The 5000-nt window shown below is 47.1% G+C and overlaps 1 protein-coding gene across 2 annotated transcripts in view; it reads right to left on the bottom strand.

The window, feature by feature from the left end:
* LOC126570585 (nitric oxide synthase) overlaps nucleotides 1-5000 on the bottom strand; it is an 84062-nt gene that overhangs the window by 53940 nt on the left and 25122 nt on the right. The gene's annotated exons all lie outside the window — the stretch shown is intronic.

Here is a 5000-nt window from a genome sequence, read left to right as displayed (position 1 = left end):
TATCTTTAAAATTGAGCTCAACTTGGTGCTGGAAAAATGAGATAAACGTGAAGAGTGACGTAATGTTACGTGATGTTGATTGTAATCGTGTAAAGAACATCCGATTAATTAAACCCAGCATAACCACTTTGTCACATTAGTTTCCTCACTCCCTCGCTACGATGAGATAATGGATTCGTTGCCGTGAAACGGTGCCAACGACGGTTTAATAGTGTTTGCCCAATCAATCAACCGGTGCGGAAGGTGAGCACTGCAGAGATTGATCTAATTAGCGATAACCTTTCACTAACCTCAGCCAGCGGCAGAGAGATTAAGGAATCAACAGCATGATCTATACCCCCTGTCAAGCCATTAAGTCTGTCCAGAGTGTTTTAATAAACAACGGATACGGCGAATGAGGTGACCAATGTTGCCTTAAAATAGAAATAGTGCCGCACTCCATCGAGCATCGTAAAATGCTTCTTCTTCGGAAGATCATTTTCACAAAACATCCAACGGTTGTCAAAACATTGTAACCATCACCGCTCCTCTGCTCCACCTGCAACGATGTTGCTGCAGATACACTCCGTTTTGTGTATGTTTTGTTGACATTTACCTCGAGGACAACCCAACGCCACCCAACGTGTATCCTCGGAGCCGATACCCGTTGACTACAGCAAACACAATCAACGTGCCCGGTGCGTCGCTGAACTTTCACCCCATGCTCAAGGACTCAAGGATAAGGCCACTTCGCCCGGAGCGAGCGGGATGAGATGGTTAGTTTCGATGGTGAAGCTCCTCCATCACCGCATCCATCGCTATCGGTTACTGTCAAATCAAAGATGAGGCCCTGTGGGAGGTGGTGGATCAGTTTATCCAAACCAAATCCCACGCACACACTAACGCAGAGATACCCGCTATCATCATCATCATGAACAACAAGCACAACGGATTCGAGAGCTAATTCGAGCACACATTCCAGTCAACGATCGTTTACCCCCCAACCCCCGGGGGGAAGGGAGGTTCGAGTGCGCCTTGAACGGTTGAAGATGCCGACAAAGTTTAGATTCGCCTGGTCCCCACCATGACAATGGGCCGGTGAGCAAGCGACCGCGGTAGGTTCCCTGTTAATGATGGGGAAATATTTGATTTGTTATCGAGCGTTTAATGGTACCGAGGGGAGTGGGGGAATCCTGTTTGTACAAAGCCACGGGCCGAGTCGTTTGCTGGATGCAACCGAAGCATGATAAGATTTCGGAGGAGAGGGGTTTTATTGATGACACTGGCCCGGTCACCGGTCGATCGGTTAATCAAAGAAGAATTCACTTCGGTCAACGAGTGGCACGCGTCAACGTGAAGAGAGCAACCGGCGGTCAAGCCATGGTTGCGGATGATCATCAGGTGGAAAGGGTTTTATTTTTTTATTTTATTATTGCACCACGTGCGAACAAACCGGATATTAATTCGGCTGCAGGAGCAGGTATTCCACACAGGGATTCCAGGGAACAGTACAGGGAACTCAAAGTAACAACAAGTCGCGTGTAGCGTCGCAATACCATCCAATCAATTCGGACGTAGGTCATCATCAGGTTATTTATAGCATGGAATGAGTAATGCTGAGTGATAACGCTGACCGGCATTAAATGGTATCTTTTCCACGAGTCTCCACTTGCGAGTCCTTTTCATGAATTATATTACTTCATATTTAGCCGCATCGTGAGGTGGGCGATTGACAAACTTTAGCTTGTCAAGAGCGATAGGGATAAGTGTTCCCATTAAATATAAAATATTCTTGTCCTTCATCACACTTTGCCTAATGAACACCGACGCACCGGCGCAATCTTACATCAGGCCATTCTCCGTAGAAATGGTGCAAAGGAACGGTCACCGAAGACCCCCATCGTGTCTTGTTCCGAGACGGCGACGACAAATTGAGAAGTCTGATGGTTTCCGTTCGAGAAAGCCACTCCAAGGCTACTCCTACGACGATGGGCCAGCGCCCAGCAGGTCCTGGCCTGAGCTGAGAGAAATCGAGAGTAAATTAAACCGACCCCACACACACAAATCACTGCCAATTCGAGTTCATTTGGTGAAACAGTCCACTTAATATCGGCAGCGCAAAAAAAACCGGGAAATAACATTTAGCAGTCAGGAGGACTCGGATTTTTTTTTCGGAAAAGACAACGAAACCTAGCAGCAAGGCGTACAAATGAGAATGTACGCGGAGTGGTACGGAAGAAAATGGAAAATTCTAAGCAATTCACAGCAGCTGCCCTCTCGCCGGCCCCAAAAGATAACAGCATGCGGTCATTTGCTCGTGGGCATTCCAGCGGAATGTGGAAACTTTTCGCATAAAACATTCCTTCTGGCCAGGCCAGTTCTAATGTAGCAACGAAATTTTCTTTTATTTCGCTTCTTTTTTGTGCGGCCTTCCAGCACTGACTTGGCAATGAACAGGGGTAGGTTTGTGAATGTATTTATACCTCGGAATACATTAAAGGTCCATATCTGGATAATTATAAAAATAACGATGAAAATTTAAGAAAGGGGCAGAAGCTTGGCTAAACCAAACCAAATAGTAAAAATAATCAGAAAAGTTTACAGGAACTGTGACACAGAACCTTGTTACAAGTTTTGTTGCAATTCTTACAAATATTCTTAGAGAAGTTGAGCAACGATCGGTCATAAAATGATAATATTGAAAAGAATTATCGCTTAACTCGAAAGCAAGAATCTAGCTAACTTTTCCTTCGCCATAGTCAGTCTTTATAGCTATAGCGGAACCCAAAGAGGATTCTAAAATTTACGAAGCCCCTAAAACGGACTGCATTGATACGACTCCCTAATCGGACACCATCGAAACGCCAGCGCACAATCCATTGTTGTGCTGATAAAACTTTGCGCTTAAAGTCACCAAACCCTCAAAAGGCGACCAGATTTTTATGCTCGCTTGACAATGCAGCCGCCGCACACCATTGTATCTTTCGAAACTGGCGCCATTTCATCGTCAATGGCACTGAACCCGTCCCAACAACAACAACAACAACAACGATAATATGCAGCCATGCTGGAGAAGTAATGAAATGAAAATGGCGTGTCGTGTCATTGTCCAAGTTCCGTCAGGACCCGTTGCACCGCTGTGAGTCATTGTTGTGGAATAATAAGTCGACAGCGAATTATGCGGAACTTTTTATGTGTCCCCGGTCGCTATGCCTCTCGATCTTTCCGGCCTCACTCCCGGAGCGAACTGTCTGTCACGCGGTGATCAAACTGTAAAGTAAAAGTCTCTTTGCTTAAGCAGTAAGTTTCTAACAAGCTAAACTATTTACACACTTCAAAGAGAGAGAGAGCCAGGGAGAGAGAGAAAGCAGAGAGAGGGGGAGATCGTCGTGGTTGCGGCTGGCAGAGGATGGCGATCAAAGTATTAACCCGGGACACAGACAGGAGTAACTCCATTGGGAACTTCCCGAGGATTGCATCTGTCTGTCAACAACTAGCAACATGTTTTATTTTCTTCGTTTCGTTTCCTTTACCGCCTGCATTCAGCATTGCTCGGATCGGAGTGATTGGTTCTGATGGCGTTAGGGTCGCATCCCGCAACAGCGGGAAGTGGAATGAAAATGGCCATCAAATCCGCAAAACAAACTATCACCACTCGAGTAGCCGCCGCCCCGCCGCGATGCGGTTTATGCTCTGTTGTCACTCAATGAAAACTTTACGCCATTTCTACTGTCCTTTGGCTGTACTTTCGTGGGGAAGCGGTCTTGTTTGTTGCATTGGGAAAAGGCAACATAACTGCCACAAACACTGACGAGTGGGAGGAATCGTTAGAACTGTCATTATTGTCCAATTAGTTTGTGATGCTTTGCGATGAGTAATGGACATTGTGTGATGCGATTTTTAGTACTTTTTAAAGAAGAGCATACGAATTCGACTCAACTCTTCACTCAAACTGTCGCAGGATACTTTGCTGGTCTACAATTCAAGGTATTTTATTTCAGCGTAGCATTTTTTTCGCATTTCATCTTTTGTTTCGGTCATCGACCGCTCAACGTGAATGAGCAAATCCCCGTTCAATACATTTAGTGGGCCATTAACACCCAGTTCTCCTGTGTCACCTTGCTTAACTCATTTGTATCACCGTGCAGTAGCCTGAAGTAGACACCGTTATCACGAGCTCATCATGAGCAGTCTCGGAAAGAAGCGAAAAACTTTACCTCTTCCCATCCCCCACAGGCTAACCATCCGCAACGGCGAGGATGGGATTTGGTTAGCCAATAATACCCAATATTGTTGCAACTGACAGCTTGACATCCTGCTCCGGGCTGACGGGGGGAGACACGGGATGCTGAGGTGCCGTTGTGTTGAGCCATATCTTGTCCACGTCCAAGAATGTCCAACTTCAACAGCTAACTTCGCACTCAACTCCCCTCCAGGCACCGGTGTCTGCCACCTTTCACAACCACACGAAGGATCCCCGTCCAGCTTGTGGTGTTGCTCGACGCTAGAAGGTGCGCCAGACCATTTAGGGCCCGCAGGCCTCAAATGGTGTCCTGTGGCAGGGCGAGACATCAGTCAACTTGTTGATCTGAACAACCCGTGGTTAACCGCAGACCAAGTCACCTCCACTATGCGATGTGACACAATCGACCACCAACACCTACAGCCAGCCAGATGGACAGTCCGGAGGTCAAATCAATGCTTTGTCCGTCCGGCACCGTCACACGTGGTACTTCGGTCAGCTGCTATCGATTTGTAATCCACTCATACGACACCTGCTGTTTGCATGCTAGCTTTGGTTGTGCAACTTGTGGGCTGTGGCCTAAGCCCCTCAATCGAACGACAACTGAGACAGGGATCCGGGACCGAGTCCTGTGAACAGGCGCTGGTAAATATTTCATCATCCGTGTTACGCTGTGTCGCGGTCACCGTGAGCGGAACCGGAAGGACAGGTGGACAGCACACCGTTACTAATGGTTGTCCATTTGCCGGGCAGTCAGTCCATGCTGGTTGTGATTGGA

The sequence above is a fragment of the Anopheles aquasalis genome, chromosome 2, assembly GCF_943734665.1.
Source record: "Anopheles aquasalis chromosome 2, idAnoAquaMG_Q_19, whole genome shotgun sequence".
Taxonomy (NCBI): Eukaryota; Metazoa; Arthropoda; class Insecta; order Diptera; family Culicidae; genus Anopheles; species Anopheles aquasalis.
Note: the sequence above shows the minus strand (reverse complement) of the source record. Positions and strands in the feature narration are given on the sequence as shown.